Genomic DNA, 24,509 nt, shown 5'->3' with positions numbered 1-24,509 from the left:
GACTCTGGCGGAGTTCTCACCCAGTTGATTCCCATTGACTCAATGAATGCTGAAGAGGCGGTGTGCCTCGGGTCATTATCCTGGAAGAAGCGGTGATTGGCGCCAAAGTGTCCCCTGATGTATGGAGCTGCAAATTCTGCGATGATATTGTTCTGAAAATAGTGTCTGTCCATTATTCCATCAAAAATGACTAACGGACCTACACCATGTCTTGAAATCATCCCCCAGACGAGAACCTTCAAAGGATGTTTGGGCGTAGGCTTTGCAACAAAGTGGCCCTTTCTGTTAACACTGCGCCTGGCATAGTGTTCCAGAGCAACAGTTGTTTCGTCCGTGAACAGCACATCATGCCATGTCTCACCAGACTCCAGCCACTGCAGTGCCTGCCTCAGTCGTGCTTCTTTGCTGCGGTCCTTTATCATTGGAGAAAAGCGTTTTTTTCCATATTTCCACCCAAGTTGTCTGCGGCCGCAGCGTATCATAGTCAGGCTCAGTTGCACATCAAAATCTGCCTCAATTTTCCTCTTTAAATCTCAGGAGGTCATCTCATCGTTCGCCTTTGTCGCCTCATCAATGGCAGTGATGATATCACTGTGGAGGACAAAGATAAAACCATAAGATACTGTAAGCAAACAATCAAAAACTGAACTGCATTTCACATTTTTGATGCTTGATTTTATAATGTAGACAACAACGGTTCATAACGTGGCTAAGAAAATGCTTACGGGTGCAGTTTCCTCAGGCGTGGGCGACCAGGCTGCTTCTCCTTGAAGTGATAGCGCACGGTTCTCAGCGTAACATCGATGCCCAGACTTGCCAGATGTTGTTTAATCGTCTGTGTTGAGTTTCCCTTTTCTCGCAATAGTCGAATCTGCTCCGACATCTCTTTATTGATACGCGTCATCTCTGCTGTACTGAACTTTGTGTTCTACAGTTGATTTGTAATAGATGATGAGTGTGTCCCAACTGTATAAAGGCTGTGTCCCAACAAACCTCTGTGATTGGTTAATGTACTGTAAGCTCCCACTCAAGCAGCCAATAGGATTCTACACACCTGGTCATGAATGCCCCGTCTGTCTTGGCTTTTTCCACATTGTTTTTTTTATTGGCTTGAGAAGAATGGACCACCGCTCTTGTTACAAATCAGAAAGACAACGTCTTGCAGCAAAGGTAAGCAAACTAGACATGACTGCATACAGTGTTATTTTTCAATTGTTGTGTTTCAATTGTGATGTGCAGTAAAATTGTTTTAACACATTTTTCTGTGTCCTTCTTTTAGGAGAATTGCATCCCGCCCGCCATGCCCGCGCTGAAAAGGCCACAGAAATCTAATGCACCAGCGCCAGTGGCGAAGTCCAGAGGACATCTAGTGAAAAAGAAAGCGTTAAGGTTTAAGACTAGATAATACGTTAATTATAAAAATATCGAAGATCATTTACTGTAGTTGTGGAGGAGGTGAATCGCCTGGAGGAGGTGAATCACCTGAACTTGATACAGGTGATTATGAATAGAAACCTGCAGTGTTTTCAGCCAAAAAGTTGATTTTTTTTAAACTTTTAGTCATATGGAAGGTTTGTCATGGGATTGCAAGGATTTCATGGGGCGAGAGGATCACAAATTTGATCAAATGCTAAATCCATTCATTCCCAACGTAAGGCTGTTATTAGCTGATATCAAATAATAGTATTCTTCCCCAAAAATAATTACTTCTTTTTCCCCATTTCTGCACTACTGTGTGCATTTTGTTCTGTTCTGCCTGCAGTAGGCCTGTTTACAAGTTCTTCTTCACCTGGTGTATTATTAGAGGCTGAGCATGTGTTTGACTGCTTTTATTTAAGCAAAGAAGAAACATCAAGCCATGGCAGCAGTAAGACAGAGGGACGGGAGTGAGAGATGTACCTGGAATTATTACAATTCGTCTTTTTGACATTTTAATGTAATGTTATCTATTATTTTGCCATTACTTGACTGATATGCCATCGTTGGAACATTCACTATTGTCCCGTTATCATGGGTGCCAGCCAAATCTGTTTATGTTTGAAGTTTCCCACCTTGGGAATAATTACTTCTTGCCAATACCAGCTTCTTTGAATTGTAAATGAAACAGACAAAGAGCGAACAAGGGAAACTAAATATGAATAGAGACAGAAAAGGCATGAGTGAGTAGAGGGGAGAAAGGGAAAACTGACAGGTATGCAGAGAGAAAGAGTAAGGGCTGTAGAGAGGCAGGGGAAAGTGCCGTGTGAAGGGTTTGGGTTTGATGGAGATGGAAAAAGAAAAAAAGAGGCAGTTTCAGTGAGAGTGATTGCACTGTGAGAGGAGGAGGGGTTTACCCAGCCAATAGAGCACACGAGGGGAAAGCAAACTACTCTCTGCAGCTGCAAAAACAGCAATAAGCCTTTCTTCATCACACAGCAGTGTTTTTCTGCAACTGTTCCTAGCCTATATTAGTGCTCTGGGTAATACTGGAGCTGAATGAGTCATCTCAAAGCTGGACCTTTCACATACACTGGCATCCACACCTTACTGTACCATAGCGTGATTATCAGGTGGAACATTTCTGAAAGCTTTATTTGTTCAGGTAGTGTCGGCGTTTGTCGAGCTTCATACTGCTGTCCAGGAACACTTACCTTTTATACAGTCAACACGTGCACACCCGTATGATACCCAGTACAGCTACAGCTATCTACTGGTATCCAACAAGAAGGGAACTGGACTACAAATCAATGGAAGTGCTTTGTTCAAAGCTGTCTGATCACCCTCTACACGCACATTTCCCCAGTTCGTCCTCTGATTTAAACCAGCAACCCACCAGCACAAAGCACGGTCACACTTCTTCTTTTATATGTATCTCCAGAATGCCAACTCTGTCGGAAAACATTTGAAGATGACTATGTTCTCCTTAAAGTTCTAATCCTTTCGATATAAGTTTTGGTTAATTTGGTGACAAGTGTCAATAGTACAAATCAGTTCAAAATGTATGTATATTAGCTAATGGGGACAGTAACCATGCCTTGATAGGCTAATTTGTCAGACAGGCAACAGAGGGAGGCCTGCAGTTTCAAGAAAGATGACTAAACAAGATAATCTACAAAGTTAGTTAAGACAGTAATAATGAATGAATCAAATCTTGTTATCACATGAAATATAGAATTCATTGTATAAATCATTGGCTTGATATCTTGTGTGTCCTATGGATGGTAATGGTGGGAAAAATGAATGGTGAAAAAATGCCAATTTTAATCCTCTCCATTCTGAATTAATAAAATAATGTGGTGAGATGAAAATAGTGGAGCTCAACCACAAGAGCACAGTGTAGTACCTGATCAGTGTGTGCACAAACTAGAGTTACCTTCTTCAAAATGACATGGGTACATTTCGGTTTTATTAACATAATAATTAGCTCCTCAAGATGAAGGTGAAGTATTCTGTGGACAGACACTGACATAAGCAGAGTGGGGCTCTCCGGCGCATTTTACAAAACTTGCAGCAGAAAAGAATTCGGTCCACAGGGTGTTTCATTCCAAAAGACTTACGCCTGTACACCGTTTGGATAAAAATGGCTTTCCTTGGTACTGACGTTGCAGCAGAGAGGCTGTTATGCTGCTGGAGATATAACATTAATAACAGCACAGCAGAGCTCTGCCTGTTTTTCCTTTTGCTGTCATTTTACTAAACTTAAAATTGGTCAACATTGACTTTCAGTTTCACCAACAGCAGTCTCCTGTCTTTGTTTGACCCATCCATCCACCCCACCTTCCTCCATATGCAGACTTTCTTGCTCTTGGTACTCCATCTCCTGGCTTCCAGCCACTTAAAGTGGCTGCCTAACAATACACTTAGATATGGGTTGTAATAAGGTGCTTGCACAGAGGATTTATACGATTGTTTTTCTGGTGAGGACAAGCACCAACACACACTCCAACTTCTGAATGCAAAAAAAAAAAAAAAGAAAAGATGTCACTGACATCTGTTCAGATAATCAAAAACACAGTAGGAAAAATGCAGGTGAGACTGTCTGCAATGACTCTTCTACACCTACTCATGACTAACATCTTTAGTTTTTACATGTCACTGCTATTGTACTATTGTGAGGCAGCATTATTTTGCTATTTTTTAATTTACATTTGGTGGCTCAGGGCTCAATTGCTTTGTGTGGATTTCCTCCAACAGTTCAATATCTTCCACAGTCTTACTTTATTTATCTGCAGGTATATACCTATCTCTGTCTTCGTCATGTGATCGACATCCGCTGTGTTTCTGAGCCTTTCACCGCATACTTCAGGATTATAGGCTCCAGCTTCCCCCATGAAGTAAGAAAATTAATGGCTGGGCATTTTCATTAGCCAAAAAGCTTACAATTAACAAGCATGTAGCTTGGATTAAGCCAATTTTATATTGCTTTTTTTTAAAAATGAATTGGTTTAATTAAACCACCAACTAATTAAACGCTAAATTCTCCAGCTAACGATCCGTTTTTGCAGGCCAATCTTAGTGCTCTTGTGAAACAATGTCTACATTTGCTATTAAATATGTTCATGACACGCTATGCCGACAGCAGCAATCATTTTGTGAAGAATGCAAAGAAATTCCCCAGGGTCTTTCATCTTAAACGGTCAGACGGCCCAATCATTCAAACCCACACTTCTGTGTTGTTGGACTCCTTGATTCTGCAAGCGACAGCTGCCACACTACATTCACTTTATCTCTCACTATGTATTCTCCTCATCTCCAGAGAGCATCGTTCTGTCACTTCCTTCCTGCAGCCAGCCTTTTCATCTTTTCTGCTCACATCTCTGCCACACTCACTCTGCTCTCTCTTTCTGTCTCATTTTTCATTGCCGCTCTCTCTTTCATCTTTGACCCTTTCTCTTCATTGGGTCATTGATCTTTCTGGCTCTCACCTTGCTCTCTGCTGAGCTCTCTTCTCCTAAACTCCCCCATCTCTCCTCTTTCCCTTGCGTGAACTTTCTTATCTGTTTTTTGCCTCTGCCTCAAGTTCATTAAAGAATATCAAAAACTTGTCCTCTCTGTCATTTCTCTGTCTATCTGTCAACAGTACGTCTCTGTCTGCCCTACAGATCATCCAGTTGGGCCGTCTGCCAGGTTATACTATACCTTTGCCAGCCAGGTGGCACTCATAGATAAAGAACCCAGGTGTGCATGTGAGTGTGTGTGTTTATATTTGTAGGTCTGCAGTACAAATAGATTGTGTTTATGTGTGCGTCTCCCTCTGTGTTTGTTTTGTCTTTGCATTTGTGAACGTGTGCTTGTGTGTGTGAAAATGAGAAAGAGAAAACATATTGAGAGAGAGCTTTGATTCCACTGCATTTCTCTCCTGAAGGCATTTGCTACCTTCTCCCAATCTCTCTGTTTATCAAGCTAAGATGCTCAGCGAGAGGCTGCTGAGGCAACCAGATAACCCCCTCCCCTCCCCAACACGCACACACTTTCCCCTCATCCTCCAAGCATCCCTCTTCCCGGCATCACTCGCAACAGCCAGGCCAAATAATACACTATAAAGAAAAGCACACAAGCACACAATAAACAGAAACACCCATACCTGTTCACCTACACACCCTCCCTCAGACGCCCGCTGAGTGCTGTGCTATCCTGAGGCAGTGTGACAGGCACACACAGAGGCTTAAGATATGAAAGCGAAGGTAAAAAGGGAGGAGACATAATAACAGAGTCTATCATCAGACATCCACCCTCCCTTCGCTTGTCATTCAAACTCTGTCTACCAGACGACCTAACGTTTTCACTCCGAGAGACTCTCACACTTTCAGCTGCCAAATTGGGTTTGCGCTTCGGTTTATGAAGTGAGGCAGCAGCCAAATTCTGCAGTTGGCTCCCAATCAAAAAGAAAAATCATGATTTAAAAGATGCACAGTTCTTACTAAGGAGGAATGTTTGCAGAACTGGACAAGAATAACTGTGTTTCTGTATATCAGAATGATTTTCAGAATATTGATCGGGCCTGAAATAACAATTGCAAGCATTGGTCGCATTTCCAGAGAAATTGGAAAAGTTTGCTGATTAGCCAGCAGTTTTTGTGAGCGTGTCTTGTCAGTTTATGACTAGAAAAATTGTAAAAGTTGAGAAAATGTAATTCAAAACTATGTGGATATGTTGTCCAACAGGCTTTAATCTGGTAATTATCTCTAAATCCATTGATGTGTTTTAGAATTTCAGTAACATGGCAAGCAGAGTGATAGAAACAAGACAACAGCATGTGCAGTCATTTACTACAGAAAGATATCTTTCAGTTGGTCCACAAAACAATATTATTGCTTCCTGGTCAGATTTGGATTGATGCACTGCTACTTTCCTTATTTAGCCTCTGGCTCGGACTGTATCTTCCTCATGTACAACCAAACAAAATGACCAAAGCAAACTGCAGCCACCAGAAATTTACAAAAACAAATTTTGAACCTGAGTACCAGCTTGACTCTTTGATGTGTGCAGGAGGGAACGGTTGTTAGCACTAGATCTCTCAGCATTCATTGATCAGGCTGTTTGAGTGTGTCCACGCACTATATGCGTTCGTGCTTGTGAGCATGTTTGTGTGTGTCTAGCTTCAGCACATGTAGGGATAACTGGTTTAATAGTTACAGTTTGTTCCAATCCTAATGCAAATATTCCAAAAAAATGACGAAATGCTATTAGTCTAATACAGATATTTTCATCATGCTGTATGTTCAACATCAATAATAGCAAGACAATAAAAAAAAATATCTCTAGAGTGCTCTCCCAGATACTCAGGGAATCTTTGAATGACAAATTCAGTAAGTAATGAAAAAAAAAACAACAAAAAAAAAAACAATTGTGCAGGACATAAAATCAAATAGGGACAATTTAAAAGGTGGTTGAACAGCTACTTGAACATAGCAGGATCAGAGCAGCATGTGCTTGGGGTCCTTGATGGTGGGGACAGGAAGGTGCCATAAGGAGAGGGGAGGCCAGCTGTTGAGAAGGCAGGAGAGGGCTCTGTGAGTGAAGAGGAGTTTGAAATGAATCTGCTGTGGGATAAGGAAGCAGTGGAGTTGGTCAGACAGGAGTGATATGGTCATAAGAACTGGAGTGAGCAGGCAAGCAGCAGAGTTCTGGGTATACTTGAGGATACTAAGGACTTTGGAGGGCATACTATAGAGAAGGCGGCTGTAGTAGTCAGAGATCAGCATTTCAGCAGCAGAAAGGGAGACTGATAGACCAGTGGGAATAGACTGTTTTAGGGATGAGAGGTTACTTTAAAAGATTACTCCAAGGTTGTGGATGCGTGGCGAGGGAGATAGAGTGCGGCAGTCGATGGCGAGGCAGAGGTTGTGTGTGGTTTTGGTGAGAGTTTTTGGATCAATGATGATCATAACAGATTTATTACAGTTTAGTTTGAAAAACTTGGCTTGTATCCATGATTTATTTTATTGATTCATTAGAGTGATGGTGGATTTACTGGATACATAGACCTGGACATCACATACATACTTTTCTCTAGGATTTTTTTTTATTATTATTTTGGCGAGACCTGTAAGTTTCAGTTAGGGGAAATCTCAATGTTACATCATACGCTGGTATTTTAGACAGTTATTTGCTCCCTCCTTTGTAGTAACAGTGTGTGTGTTTTGACATGACAATGCCCTGTGCACAAAGCAGATTCCTGTAAAGAAATCTCCTAGATTGATGTGAAAGAACTTGACTGGTCTGCACAGAACCCTGACCTCAACCTCATCCAACACCTTTGGATGAAATGGACCACTGACTGTGAGCCAGGCCTTATCACCTAGACAGGTGGCTGACCTTACTAATACCCTTGTAGCTGAAAGGGAGAAACTTCCGAAAATCAAAAAGCCAAAAGGCAAAATACTTTTAGCAATGCCTCTGTATTACTGAAACAGTTGGCTTCTGATTGTTAAGTTGTGGGTATATTCACACGTACAACGATAGAAGAGGCTCAGAGGTTAGATCTGTTGCCTCACACACAGCAGGCTCTAAGTTTGAGTCCCCAAGGCAAATGGAGGGCTTTCTGAGTAGTGGACATGTTCTCCTGGGGCCTGTGTGGATGTGCTCAGGGTTCTCTGGTTTCATCCAAAAGTCAACAGACACGTATTAAGTGAACTACAGAGTCTAAATAACCTGTAGGTGTGGAGATGAGTGTGAATGGTTGTCTGTCTATATCTGTGTACCCTACCTCTAGTCTCCCACAACTCTGAATACAATAAGCAGTATAAAAAGTGGATGTTTTTAGGATTAAAAGTAAAAAAAATGACTGATCAGTATTGTACAGCATGTTTCCTAGATTATCTGGATATCTTTGCTAAGTAAAACCTGGGGCATCACTTTTACCAGCAACGGCTCACAGGAACTTTGTACACTGTTTTATTATTTAGACTTAGTCCTATTTAGAAAAAGGTCTGACAATCAAACTGAAAATTGTTGTGGCTGGGTTTTTTGGTATCTGCTCTGACCGTGCTTCTGTGTTTCTCCAGGGCTGGCGCATGGCAGGGGTGGGGCTGATCTCACCTGAGGCAAAGCAGCGGCCAGACGCACCTGGGATTAATTTCCACTGATCAGATCTCCCTCTCTTAAGCACGCTCCTCTCACACTCTGGTGCCAGAAGATTGTGGTTCTTCCCGGGGTGTTTTCCACAGGGTTGATGATCTCTGGTCCCTGCCACGCGCCTCCCGTCGCTGTGTCCAAGTTGAGTTACTTCTCTCGTGAATTTTGTGTTGATTGCCTGAGTGCCTTTTTTCCTTTAACGGAGATTTCTGTTTCCTTACAGTGCTGTTGAGTGATTTCCTCCAGTACTTGTTTTTGCTTTTGTCTGCTTTTTCCCGTTAACGGAGATTTTCGTTTGTTTTAGTGCTGTTGAGCTTTCCCTCCAGTACCGGACCTGCCTTTTGCCCCTGAGCCTGTTTTCTCTAATGGAGATTTTTGTTTACACAGAGCTGTCGAGTTTCCCCCCAGCTGAGACTGCTTTCCTCAGTTTGTGCATCGTTTGTTGGCCGCTGAAAGTTTTTTGTTGAGACTTCCATTAATAAACTATCATTTTCCACTACACATTTGGGTCGTGCCTTCCTTGAACTCCCGTCACAGAAACTCATTCTAATGATTCTGTTGCATGTTATGGGGGAAAACACACTGCTGCACACACTCAAACACAGATGCGCACACAGGGACTCTGTGACAGGTACACTGACACCACAGGCACATTCTGGCGGCAGGCAAGGTGTGCGAGTGGTTTTTGTGAAAGTCATTAAGTCATTGTGTTGATGATCTCTCTTACTCCAACTGCTGTGTGCTTCAGTTCAGATGTAACAACAGCAGACCTTCGTCTTGCCATTGCTTCAAATTTGACAGGGTATTTTTAGCCAGAAACAGCCAAATGACTACACACAAGCTCTGTGAATGAAATGTGTCTATGTACTTGCTTGTTATCCATGTGTGGCAGCTCAGACTGACTTACAAACTCATCAGGAACTGTGGTGAATTCTCTTTCAGTATGTGTAGAACTCAATAACTCATTCCTGAAACACGATTTCAAAGATGTAAATTATTATTACTATTATTATTTTTTTTTTTTTGCATTTTGTGCCACCTCAAATCTGAGTCTGTTTGCCTTGTTTGTAACTATGCCAGCTGTGAATTTGGTTCTGTTTTGTGTAAAGTAACTGAATGGATTCATTGTGTTTCTTTGGAGCAACCTGGTGCGAGTTTTCTCTCAAAATGAATGAAATGGCAGATGGAAAATCTGAGAGTGATGGGCACTACCCTGCGGTGCTATGCTTTTGAAGGCTGTGCAGTAGTCACAAAGTATATACCTAATGAATTATCATTATTATGTATTCAGGTGGTTGCAACACAGAGTTTACAAAGCTCAGTCTCTTGCTTAATACCTAACCCAAAGCTTGGGCACTGAAAGTTTCTTACTGCAATGTTTCTTGGGAATTAAAGTTAACTTTGTTGTCTGTGCATAACTTTGTACATTTAACTTTTGTCCGTGAATGCATGTTTTTGCAGAGAATCATTTGATTTTCTCAATGTTTGTTTCGATGATTGAACCTGGATACTTGTGAGTGTGTATAAAATCGATCTCACTGTTGCTGTGTTCTCTAATGATATGATGCATGGAAACATTAATGTGAATGTGCTGTGAATTTGTTGATTGCATGCTTTAAAAAAAAAAAAGTATATAAAAATAATCTGTGTGTGTTATTGTACAGTACACTCCTACATGTCACTCGGCTAGGAGTCCAACTGTAGGTCAATGCACTACCAAAAAATGGTAGGTGATGGCAAAGTAATAGGGCTTTTCATAACTTTTTCATTTGAGATGTCACAGAGGGAAAAACATAGGTGCCAAAATAAGAGGTGGTAATAAAAGTAATAATAGCTTAATATAATTTAGCTGCTTCAGTTTTAGGGTCATTGTATTGTGCATGTTGGCTCATAGGAGCCCTTGAATGGAACAGAGCCATTGTTATTAATAACAACTGTGCTTTCCTACTATGGCAAGTTAGAATGTTTGCTATGAAAAAGTCCCACAATGAAATAAAAATGCATCCCTGTTAGCTACTATGCTACACATTAATTTGAGGAGACACAATAGTGTGTGCATTATGAGAAAAAAACATGTTAATCACTGGACAGCCCCCTACACACAATTTTTATCTGTGGTCATAAAAATTCTTTTAACCGAAAATGCACTTAAACAGTGAATGTTGAGCTGATGTAGATATTGGGAATAGGCTACTGACATATAGACGGTGGGCAATTATCAGTACCTCTTGTTGCTCATTTACATGTGATATTCTTTTATGTTTTTCATTTTAAATCCACTTTATAGGATAAAGTGACTGCTCTGTTTTATTGAAATAAAACCAGCATTAAAAAAATTTGCCCTGTAAAATGTCATTCAACTGGACTTTTTTTTTGTATGAAGAAAAGTCATCTTGTGCAAGCTCTTATAAATGTTGATGTGTATGTGTGTGCACATCAGATAATGTGAGTTGACAGGCTAAAAACAAACTGTATGAATAAAACATGGAAGGTCTTTTCATCTTGTCTCTGCTTTTCTAATGCTCATTACTTTGGCTGCAGTCTCTTTCTGAGTCTGTTTTTGCCTCTGCCTCTTTCTTTCTTTCTTACTTCCCCTATATCTCTTTGTTGCTCCCTCTGTTTCTGCTCCTCACTTCTGTTCAGTCACACTAAGCCCAAGGGCACAACCTTGAAACTTTGGCAAACTTTAGCACCTTCATTAGAAAGTTTTTACAGACAAAGAGTATGACTTTAAAACTGGTTATTAGTTTAGGTATTATTCCACTGAATCTGTTTGATGTATTATTTATTTGAAAATTGACAGTCTGAAGGGTATTTCCGAAGTGTTTTAAATGATTAAATTGTGACAAATTTAGAATTAAGTCTTTTTTTCTCTTTGCATTCATGTCTAGAAAAAAGCCAGAAAGCACACACACTCCAGTGATTGATGAGGTATGATCATACTCAGAGTTGTCAGTACTGATATATCTACATATCAGGTGGACTGGGTTGCAGTAGCACAGGATTTATTTTTTTTTTTTTCTTAAAGAGCATAGATATGTGGTCACCGTATGGCATCAGATCTCAGGAAATAACAACTTCAGAGTGGATCCACCGTGAGGGCTCAAGTCCATCCTGAGAGTAAATGTTGATTAATGAGCCAAAAAGTCTACATTCTTTCATTGTTCACTTGTTCTATAGAATCGAATTATTCTACAACTCCATACTCTCTACTCTGTGGGCCCACCATCAAACTGCTTGGGTCGCAGGCTGGCCATTCCCTGGAACAGACAGGAAGGCCACCAGGGAGTATCCTTATACTGCAGGGTCCCAAATCACTTCAACTGGTTTCTCACAATGCAAGTCCAGTGGCTCAACAGTAAGTTCTTCCCACTGCTGATATCCCCACTACATCACAGACATGATCAGGAGTGCAAGGAGAGCAGCCCAAACACATCATCGACTTTTTATAGCTCATCCTTGGCAGAGAGAAATAAAAGACTGCAAGCTTGAGTACAATTTGCAATTAAAAGAGTTGGTTGGAGAGATGCACCGATCCAACATTTTCACTCCTGACACATATTCCAGCCAATGCAGAATACTGATCCAATATCAATGCTTTCTTCTTCTCAAACTTGAAATGTGTTGACGAAGCTGTGTGGAGCTAATTGAAATATTTTTTTTATGTAAGGTAACATGAGGCCAGGGATTGTTGTGTTACTAAAAGTGAGTCAGCATCCTGCTGTGACTAAATGAATGTAACTCATACTGTAGCATAAACACTGAACTTTATAATGGCATCATTGACAAAGAGACTGTATTTAATATGGATTGGTCATGTCACAGCCAATACCCAACACCGGGCTTAATAAGGTCAGTGTCTGCACAGTAAGTGTTGCCTATTTGCTCTCAGGTTTAGATACCATTGTCGGTCAAAACTTGGGTGATCTGCACTGGCTAATCATGCATTGGCTAATAATGTGTGCAGCCATGTCATCACCAAACTGCCAAAAAAGAAGAAATTATGCTTTTACACTTGGACAAAGCTGTTCTCTTTCATGTCTAAATCCCCTTTCTGTTCACTGCCATTGTTGTTCCATAATGTGTTACATCTGCTGGTACCATACTCCCCACGTAGTGCTGTTGGTTAATGCATCAAAGCCAGGATTCTGCGCTATGGGTTTCAAGTCCTAGTTTGAACTTGACGCAGTTGCAGAGAGAAAGATTTTGTCAGCTCTGAAGTCACAGAAACTCAGTGGGAGATAATACTGGTGTGCCAGCTGAAGACTCACACCTGAAAAATGTATTTCTTAAGCTTGTTCTTAACAATAACTGAAGAAATCCTCATTTTGTGTTGTCCGCCTCTGCTTTTCCTCTTCTATTAAAGGCCAAAGGTAACACTGTGAGATGCTTAGAAAATGCATTATCATACAGTTTTATGGAATTATGTTATAGATTTCTAGATAGCAGCTTGTAAAAGGACATCTCTTTAAAAGCCATAATAAATAGCACCTTTAAGGGCTTATCAGCAGGGGACCTCTGGGAAGTCTCTAGTTGTAGTTCCATTATGCTACTCACAAAATAAGAATTACATAAATGGATAACATTATTGGACAACATTATTAGTCATAAAAATAAAATTATTTATGGTGCAGTGTGCAGGATGAATTGAGGAGTCTCACAGCCTGAGGAAAGGAGCTGCTTTGTAGTCTGGTGGTACAGCAGCAGATACTTCTGTATCGCTTGCCAGATGGCAGCAGGGTGAAAAGGCTGTTGCTGGGTTGGGAATTGTCTTTTAGTATCCTTTAGGCTCTCTGAAGGAACCTCAGTGCATCGATATCACTGATGTTCGGTAAATGGGTACCAATGATGCTCTGTGTGGTATTAATCACCCACTGCAGAGAATTTTGGCTTCCAAAGAAATGAAGAAATTGTCATGTCTAAGCTTTCCTTACCTGGGTATGTGATGGCCATCACAGGATCTCTGTGATGCTGATTTCAGATGTGTATCTCTGCCTCCCCTTTTCTAAAATCAACAATCAGCTCCTTGGTTTTGTTGATGTTGAGCAGTAGAATACTCCCTGTGCATCACCATGCAAGATAGATTTCTTCCCTATATGAATTCTCATTATTGTTTGTCATCCAGCTGGATGCAAACTTCACAACAGAGTTCCTGAGATGTCAGGCACAGCAGTAATAAGTGTACAGCGTGAACAGGATGGAGATGAGCACACTGCCCTGGGGGGCTCCAGTAATTAGTGTTATTACTGAATAGCTGGAAAAAAATCGGATTAGAGTCTGAACTTTCTATCAAAGCAAAATAAACAGATAAATAAATAAAATTGTGACGGTCTCTAAGGCCTCTCTCACCCCTTACAAATGGCACAAAATGGTTTAATCTGCCCTTGCATGAGGAGTCATCCCTCAACACATCTAATCGTGCCAGTGAGTGCCGATACTGGAGCGTCAGTGTGGACCGAGTCTTTCTCCAAGAAAGGGAACTTGGGGTACCAAAAAAAAAAAAAAAAAACCACAGAAAATGAAAGAAAAGTGAGGAAACACTCAGACTCAACTAACTTCTTTCAAAAGAAATGAGCGAATCAGCCCAGCACAGTTTAAAAGAGGTTTAAGCTCATATCGACCACGAGACTAGCTTGGAACATATTTGCACTGTATAACAGAAATTACTCATAAATTAATAAGCATTACAATGTTTTATTTTTTAGTGTACTTCTACTCTTTTGAGTATATTTGTAAAATCTGTCATTTTTCTTTTAACTCTTTTTCGTCAAGTATTATAGCTCACTTCACCACAAGTTGCAATTAGAGACAAATGTACAAACATATTCATATAAGAAACAGTCAATATAACCAGCCCACCTCTCTCTCCCACTGTGCTCCTCAAAGTTTTCATACATTTTGAGCTGAATTAGGCTCTGCAGTCACAACTGTGAGAGAAACTGCTCAAAACAGCAGAAAGACCTCGCAAACCTCACTGAAGGAACAAGCTCTGCAGCAATAGACTCAGAGGATCCGCTATGAGCATTTTAGCATTTAGCATTTAGCTAAACTCAGTTGGCACCTGTTGGTCATTCAACATTTTGGGTGTGTTTGATTCAGGTCACTTAGCATGCTTGCCGGGTGGTGCATTAAATCACTGACTGCTTAAATTAGATTTTTTTGAACTATGCCGAGGTACAATAATGCTAATCTTAACCCATAATGACATCATTCTTCATTTTATTCCATTGTGAATTGTGAATTGCACTGGTCACAATCTGCTGGGCCTGTTTCGAATGAGACTGCGCCCCCAACAGCCCCCCAACACTCGGCCAATGAAACAGACATTCAGCATTTATGTTTTCCACAGTGTCAGCTGTGTGCAGACTGTCTCCTCTCTGCACACCTGCAGCTTCAGACAGCCAGAGAGAGGGACCTTGCGATCCTCCTAGTGGCACTGCATTGGCAGACAGCGGCACCACAGGCACAGCCTGTGGCCCTCTGTGGCAGCCTGTGGGAGGTGAGTGGCACTTGTTTAGCGCCTCCCTCGACTCACTGTCAAATAGGACAGGGCCAAATCTCTTTGCATGGTTTGTTGTCACAACGGGTCAGCAGTCATAAAGCTGTTATATTTTTAGATTTTTCATTCTATGTATGTAATTATTTCCACTACGAATGTTATGTTTCTGCCTGCTTAGCTACATATAAAGGAACAAATTACACGCTTTACTAATAATTGTTTTTGCTATTTTTAATAGTCATTTTTAACAGTGAGTCACAAAAATGAAAAACAAAGCCTCCATTTTATTCTAACTAACATCATGTAAAAACAGCAGGCCACTTAATTAATATAAAATGAAAATATGAAAATAAAACCAGCTACAGGTGTTTTTTCAGCTGTGCTACAGCTAACTGAAATACATTACTAATAGATTAGTAATGTATATCCCCCCAGTGGCACTCAGACCGAGTGAGAGCCTTGAAGTCCCACATCACTGGACCTTGGTTTATTTAAAGAATTAGGTGAACTACAAACAGCTGGGCTCTCTTGTGTTGCAGGATCAGGGCGATCTTGCAGCAATACTGTAAAAGGTGAATATGATCCTGAATTGGTATTATAATTTATAATTATAAATAATATATTTATTATTGTTTTTAAAAAATACTATGATAAACTTTTCTTTCAGGATCCTTCCCAGATATATAAAGACGTACAACTCTGGAAACAAGAAGTTGTTTTGTTTTTTTTTTTTAAATACAAAAACATATTTTACAATCTTTGATAATGTCTTTATTTTTTCAGAACAATTTTTCACTCAATTTTTTACTCTTTCTGGGTTAAAACTACACTATCTCTTTAGTGTTATGTATCAAAGCTAGTGTAGTGGAGTTAATTAAAGTGTAGCTCTACCTCATTCCAGTTTTTGAAAATATTAAAATGAAGGAAATCAATCAATGCAGACATGAGCAATAAGCCCTGTGTGAGTGACTTCCTCATTGGTCAGCTGGTATACTTTGTGTGTGAATGCTGGCATTACATTCACCTAAATTCATCTAGCAAGTCCCTAGATGTGAAACCACAGTCACCCATCACCTCATCACCAGCAAGCAAATAGTCCAGAAACCATGACTTGCACTGTGTTATGTACCTGTCACAGCATTTGCCACCATAAGCATCTGAAATGACTGCGGTAACTCCAGAGGGAGAAATTGTCACTAAATATTTCACAGTGTTGTTGGTGTAGTAGTGACTGTATGATTCACAGCTGTTTCTGGCTTCCTGTAAGACAGTCTCTGTGCAGTCAATTTCACAGCTTGTGTTTGAAATGTGTTCTTTAAAAGCTTGCATAGCTTTTGATTATTCCACAAAGCAACCAAATCAGAGAGTCCTTGATGTGCTCAGACATTATGTCATTCCACATTTCAACAGTCTTGCTGAACTGACCTTGTGACATTTGAAATTGCGGTGTTTCATTAAGGTCATTAGGATTTGGTCCACAACAGGCAATGATGATGGAGGGGCGAGTGGTTGTAGGTGGGATACAAGGGTGTGAAACTCAATGAGTGGAATCCCTGTATACAAGAGGGAGTCAGCATCACTCTCCAAAATATTATCTGCAACAGGATGTGACAATTTTAGGGATGCAGTAAGCCCTTTTGAATAGACATGGTCCTCAATCCATGGGTTGGACTGTGAGCACTGATGTTGAGCACAGCTCCTCATTCTGATCCATCCAGTCATTATTAGACCATGAGACGTCATCATAGCCATAAATTATTAGATTGTGCTGAAACACTTTCATTTTGCTGACAAGTATTTTAGCTTTAGTTTCTAAGAATATTCATGAAGGATCTAGGAAGATTTTTGGAATATGTGCATCAGGGAACAGGTGGCTCAGGAGGGAGAGCGGTCGTCATGGTTAGGTGGTTCGATCCCTGGCCTCACAAGTCTACATGTTGAAGTATCCTTGGGCAAGATACTGATCACTGAGGGACTACCTAGCTGACTGCTATTGCGACGATCTCACCGGTTTCTACAGTAGCATCAAGAATAAGGTGGATAGAGCCCAGAATTTTGTGCTGCAGCCTTCGATGCGACTGCCAATCCAACCTGTCTGGGGTCTCTTAGTGAGAAAGTCCAATACCCAGTTACATTAGTAGTCTGCCTTTATCGAATCTATTTTTATATTTATCGTTTTGTGTGTGTGCATGTGAGTGAGTGAGTGAGTGAGTGAGTGAGTGAGTGAGAGAGAGAGAGAGAGAGAGAGAGAGAGAGAGAGAGAGAGAGAGAGAAGGAGCGAGGGATAGAGAGAGAGATAAATAATTTAGTTGAATCAATGCTCGTTGGGATAGAGGCAGCAGGTTTCAGGGTATCAAGGGCAGGGCTCAGATATATCAAAGACATGGCCACAGAACTTACTTACTTTATTGATAACCTGTGTTCAATACCAACAGATCAAACAGTGCAGCCTCTGCCTACTTTCCCTACACACAGAGACACACACGCAAACATGTACGGCACTTTAAAATGTTGTGTATGCGTCTCTCTCTCCTTCTCCCTCTCTCTAAGACACACAAACACACAGAGATATGACTGATTTAAAGAGCAAAGGGTTAATCTGGATTTGATTGCACCCAAAGTATATCTGACATTCCTTTTCCATCACAGCATTTCATCACCATTTATTCATCCCTTGCTGGGTTTGCATTTATGTGAAACACTGAGGAACTGCAATCTGTAGACCATTCTTTAATCTTTTTCATCACACCCATGCATTCACATGTGGTCATCTGCACACACAATACAGGCTACTACAGCTAGGACATGTTAACATGTCAAAGTTCACTTCCAGCGCTCTGTTTCATTTGGAATCAGTTCATCTGACATGCAGGGTCAAACAGGGCACTGTTGAGATTTTGGAGATGTGCACATTGGATCCTCTCTGACCTGTCAGTACCCATAACACCTCACTCTGTGCTGATCCACAAAGACATTTACATGTATCCTCACAGACGTATGATTTCTACATGACAGATGGTTCAAGCGTAAAGCCAACACATGGGAAATGGAATGGTGAATCAGTCTTCATATAAAAGTATTGCTCCTGTCAGGGTTCAAAACAAAAAGACAACGACACCCTTTATTAATCACAATCACACACCATGCAGAGTTCCGGGGGGGGGGGTGGGGGGTGGGGGGTGGGGAAACGGTACATGCCATGCTTCTGTGAAATTATTTCTCCGCATTTATCACATCCCAGCAAGTCCTTTCTCTGCGACAGAGCAGGAGCGGCGGGCTGCCAGCCGAGCAGCGCCCGGGGACCAAGTTCCCTTTAGTCACCATTGGTCAGGTGGTGATCTTCTTCCATGTTTTTAGTGGGGTTTTTTATGGAGGATACCCCAGGTGAACATACAAATTCTACATAGAAAGGCCCCCTTCCTCGAGCAGCAGGCACCAGAGGCATGGTGGAGGTCACGGAGGTGGGAATGGAACCTAGGACCTTCTAGCTGTGAGGCTACAGTGTTACCACCATCCCACCGTGCCACCAAAGTGTGTTTCAGCTGCTATGGTAGAGAAAACACCTCTGGTGCAGTTCTGCATGTGATGAATTCATTCATGGGTATTTGATTGTCCTAGATTTTCAGTTGACATTATGTTAAGCATAAGTGATCCAGGCAGCATCAGCTCCACAAGGGGGCACCAGGGGGCCGTGCCCCCCTATTTCATTCACTGTTCCCCCTCACAATGGTAAAAGGACATCGACAGCGTAAGTCTAACAATGACCGCAGTAAATTACAATATATTGTAAAGCTTTTAGAATGCACAGGACAACGTGAGATTATTTGTATGTTGTCAATTTGCTGTGACCTCATTACGTAAAATGCGTGAGCATAAATGGTACACGATCACACGTCACATTTTTTTAATTAAATTGAATGGCCAGGATAACTTAAATCTAATAGTTATACTGTTGACAACATTTTGCAATAACTTGAGAAAGTTTTACATGACAGCAGACAGAAACCTTGAACACCAACGTACTGCCTGTCAAAGCACTTACAGCGACAACACAGTCAACAACTTGGAACTAATGCATGTGAGCTTTATGAAGGTGAAGAGGCAGAGGCAGTAGTTGATGGGACCCACGACTTGTTCATTATAGTTTATAATAATGTAGCGCAGTGAGGACGCAGACATTTCAAAGAGGAGACGAGCCTAAGCGTGGATCTATCTGACTGTTTGTCACCGTTAACAGAGACTCCAGTCTGCAGTGTAGTTCATACACTTCACTGATAAACCGCAGAACTGTAGAGTAACATTAGGCTTCATGATCAAAGACCGTTTTTCTATCACGTCGACACTTCTGTCCATATTCCCACGCTCCCTCTCGCTCATCCACATGAGCTCTCTCTTTTTCTCTCTCTGCTGCCAGTCTGCTTCAGTTGATTATTTTTATAATGCCTGGTTTCAGAGGGTGCTGCAGCCCCCTCAGCACCTTTATTTCCCCTGTCTATGGCTTTGAGTAAAACAGTTTGGTCAATGTAAAATGTGCATGTCCTTGTATTTACACCTAAGTGATTTTTCCTTGTGTTATCGGAGAGCAAATTGACGAGGATGCACTACTTTTTTTTTTTTTTCTGAGGAGCATACCACCGAATGGTTTCACTTAAACTATACATGATTACATTACCACTTGCCAGTAATTTGGTGCCCCCCGCTATAAGACTCTTGCCCCCTTGGATATCTGTTGTAGTGCTGACATTGGACCCAGGACTCAAGACTTACAGTGTCCTGGCATCCTGAGTAGAAAATGTGTTTTGAACAGATCTTCTCTGGGACACCCCTGAGATTTTTTTATGTATGTATGTATGTAGAGCTATCACTTGGCAAATGGGAAATTGAAATGAGCATTGACGATAATGGAGCACGTTTTCTCATTCCATTACCATAGTTATTTTATACTGTCACATCAACACTCTTGGCAACTGTCAAGAAAACAAAAGTATATGCAGAGTGTTGCACTTTCCAAATGAAATGGAAAAAATGTTATTTCATTTTTTGTTGTCGTTGAAGTAAAAGGCAAGCCAATGTGCATACTTCAGTTTGAGGGGATGGTGCTCACAGTGATGAAAACATGCTAAACTTCATGAACTGCAAGGAAAAATGTGCATGGATAAAGTCATTGCTCTTGGATTTTGAAGGGCCAGCACTTAGCTTTCACCAGACCACATTCTGAGAGAGACAGTATTATGCAGATAAGTTTTGTGGTGAGCGAGCTAATAGTTAAAGAGAATTTGAGAAGGAGAGCCTTGTTGCTGTGGTGGAGCTGCAAGAACAGGACAAAATAAAATAGCTCCAAAGTGCCAGTTTGTCTGGAATAATTCATGAAGATGAAGGAAAACCTGATGTGGAAACTCAGTGATAGCGAGCGTGTGCGTGAACCTCAAGCTTCAGTACTTTCTAACACGAAATCATTTGAAGTGAAATTAAAGCTGTGGAAGTGCAACTGGAAGGAGGAAACACTGAACACCTTCCTCCTCTGCAAGAACAAAAGCTGCTGTGACATATCAATATGCTGCTGAGTGTGAAAACTCCTTCAGGCATTTGGTGAGAGGTTTCAGGACAAAGAACTGAGCATATTTACTACGTCATTTAATGTGAAACCAGCTGATGTTCCTGACAACCTACAACATGAATTCTTTGAGCTGCAAAGTAACAACCTTCTAAGGTTTGCAGTTTTTAAAACTCTTAAAGACTCAGTTCTGCTGAAGACTGACTGACTTGAATCTGGAAACCCAGCAGTAGTAGCATCAGCATCATCATCTCCGCCATCTGCCATCAGACGCCTCACCAAAGAGAAGAAGCTCCAGTCACCACAGAAATTACTGTGAGATATATGTTCAATGATTTACTATGCCCTCCGCACGTTATAAAAATTGAAATGGCCCCTGATAAGAAAAAGGTTTGCCATCCCTGATCTAAAGCAAGATAAGGAGACAAGTAAAAAACAGAATAAAGAAAAAAAAAATGTTTTGCGAGGGAAAGAGCAGAGATAATCTTAAAACAAATGCTGGAGATTAGGAAAATCAAAGACATGCAGCATGAAAATATTCTGTCAGGCCAAGCCTTTTTCTTTCTCCACCTTCAGTTCTTTTTCATAGCTCTCCAAGTGGAGAATCCTCAGCAAAGACCTGTCGCAATAATGAGGCAGTCTTATGTATGGGAAGCCATACAAGAGGCTCATTTCAAGAGCATTTGAAAAGAGATCACAGCAAGGGCCATTTCTCAGATTGGTAGTCACTCCAAAGGAAGAGTTCCAACAACTGCCCAGGGTACGCAGGCCAAACAAACAAGTGGCGCGAAAGTGAAACCAGTACTCATAAGGCTGTTGCATATACAGACAAACAGAAGGACTGACACTTGTCTTTTAATGACAGACAGGACAGGAGTGAACAAAACACTGAGAAAATGAAAGTTTTTTGCAGATAAATGAAGAGAAAGTCTTCTCTTCATTTTCAGCTTTGTCACTTGACTCACTCACTGGCTGGAGACTAAAATCCCATTTCAGTTAAGAGGGACATGTTTGCACTTTCATTTATAATTTCTTTTGTTTGTTCTTTCCTTCAGTGATTCTATTTCTGCCTTATTATATAACAGTAGTGATGTAATAAATGGAAAAGATGGGGTCATTGTTTTCTTCCATTCTTTTTCTCACTATATCAGACAGGCAGACTTCTTTGTAGGATAGATGCATGTAAAGTGTTGGCCAAAAGACAGGATACTCTCATGTGGATCTCTACTGGAAACAAGTGATTGTGTTTCAGTATCAGTTCCTCTTCAGGGCAATGTCACATCATGGCTGCTCTTTGAATGATAACAGATTCATGTTGGCATGTTATCGTGGTGGCACTGGAGACTGGCAATGAGTACGAACATCCTGAGCATGATGCCAGTACTCATGTCCAGATTTGTGGAAAGATCCATGTGGCTCAAAGACAAGGGAGAAACATGGAAGAGACGGATAGGGTTACAGAATGCAGGCCGGTGTGTGTGTCAGAGGTTTTCCAGTAGGTCTTATAGGCAAAGTGTGCACACTTCATTGGAGGATTTGTAAGAGTGACATACCTTCTTTGGAAAAAACTTATACTGAACTTGCTGGCCTGACAGGGAAACGAAACTCTCACAACAACTTCTGTGCTGCCTTTAAGCAAATTGCTGAACTCCCCTGACCGCTCCAGTGGAGCTACTCAATGGCCAAATGTACTCTGATTGTACTAAGAGGCCGCCATGTGTGAAGCTAGGCACTGCCCAATAAGTTCTTTGTCAGCCTTCTCTAAAAAGTTTGAAAATACTTGGCAATATACTCTTAAACATGTTGATGTCCGCATTAATTTTCACTTAGCTGGAACCCAATGGGCTCATTTTCACCCCCTGTCACAAGAGCATCAGCAGTCATAAATATGTCATTTCTTGAAGCAGTTATAGTTCAGTGTCAACTATTGTTTGAAATAATAAGTAACACTTGACAAACAATGAAAAACAAATACATTTTAAAACCCAAACACCAAAATAAGACTTTAAATAATTTAACTGATGGAAGCTACTTTAGAAGTAATAAGAAAAGAAGACACTGAAATTTGGATAATAATAATCAAAGTAAATAATTGTTTCACACTAGATATAAAGAAGCTGAGTCACACACACACACACACACACACACACACACACACACACACACACACACACACACACACACACACACACACAGAGTAGATGTTTGTTTTTGCATACTTGTGTTTTACACTATTCTTTCACTTCACTTTGGGCATCATCAGTCAGATAGGCCTATTTGGTGGTTGTGTTTGTCTAGTGATGTACTCATGGTGTAACTGCTTGCAGAGCTCCAGGATGAACTCTTTCCATGCAGCTCCAACACAGGACCCAGACGTTCAGTGTGACCAAGTCCATGTAGAGGAAGATGGCTGCTGGCCATCTATGGTCGCGTCTCGGGCAGTGTACTGCCTGAACATCAGCATGTCAAACCTTTACCTTTACCATGTTGTAATAGTGGACTGGTTGGCAGTTGTGGCTGCCCACTTGAAACCATGTCAAACTTGACTTTTTATCGCTGATTTCTCTCCTCTGGCTGGCAAATACTCACCTCTTCCATTTACCCAGTGATCTGCAGCTCAGCATCAGCTCTGATCCCTCTACTAGTTGATTCAGAGTTCGCTTCTGTCCCCCTCTCTGTCCACCCTCCTCCATCTAATGACAGCCAACCATGGTCATTATTATAGATTCAATCATGAGGAACAGCAAGAAAAAAATTCTGTTGGAAGGAGATTCGAAAAGCAATTTAACTTTTCCACATTGCATAAGTGCACTGGATGCTACAGCCACTTAATAGTCATGGCCTCTCAACTTGGGATCACAATTCTACAATTATAAGGGCACCTTCTTGGTCTTGTTTGTCCTGGGGAGTGTGGACTACCCATTTCTGGTTGGTGATCATGGAGTTATTGGCAGCAACAGTAACAGTGACATCTTTTCCAACTCTAATGGTGGGCCACCATCTCATCACCAGGGTGCCACCTTCATGAGGACATGCAAGTCCTCACTTACTACCTAGCATCTTCACACCATGTTGGAGGGTCTACTGTTGGAAGACTGGAAGTCTGTCCTGATGTAGCAGACAGTATCATGAAGACAACCTGTATACTCACCAACTTTTTACATTCTGCTCAGGGGGATCAAAGTATAGATGATGGGGAGACAGGTGAAAACGATGGTGGAGGGAGCATCCTACCTTTACCAGTCTTCGGCGTGGCGGCGACATGGCATCAGCAGAGACTCTGAAAGTACAAAAACTTTCTGCCACTTCTTCAAATCACCAGCTGAATAAGTGCCTTGGCAATATGTCCATGTACACTGTGGGTGTGCTGCTTAAAGCAATTTGCATCTGCTCTGAACATTTAATTTAATCCCAGGTTTACATTAACATCCAATATCCATATATTATGGTATGAAAGTCCCTGTACACAGCACTCCTGAGTGGTGACTGGTCCATACTAAACATCAAAACTTCATTTTAAACATTTCTCTGATAAATGTGTAAATTATTAACTGTTAGGTACACATGAAAAATAAAAGCTATGTAATTAAACAATTAATATGAAATGCATAACAAAACTGAAATACAGCAGTACAACTACAGTGAAATAAAATTTTGGTATAACAAAAAATACACAGCTCTGAACTCATAACACAACTCTTGCATCCTGAACCTAAACCAGGATTGTCTTTTTGGGGTCAGACGCCTCATTGCAGGTGCCAAGCTGAAAAGGAACAGAGTGACCTCATCTCTCTGCAGTGCTCTCTCTCTGTCTCTCTGGCTTCCCTCTTCCTCAGGTATTCCTCCAGCATGCTGTCACCAGTCTTCCTCTTTGCCTTGGATGGCCTAGGAACTACAGTC

Source organism: Chaetodon trifascialis, chromosome 1 (genome assembly GCF_039877785.1).
Source record: "Chaetodon trifascialis isolate fChaTrf1 chromosome 1, fChaTrf1.hap1, whole genome shotgun sequence".
NCBI lineage: Eukaryota > Metazoa > Chordata > Actinopteri > Chaetodontiformes > Chaetodontidae > Chaetodon > Chaetodon trifascialis.
This window is presented reverse-complemented; position numbering follows the sequence as displayed.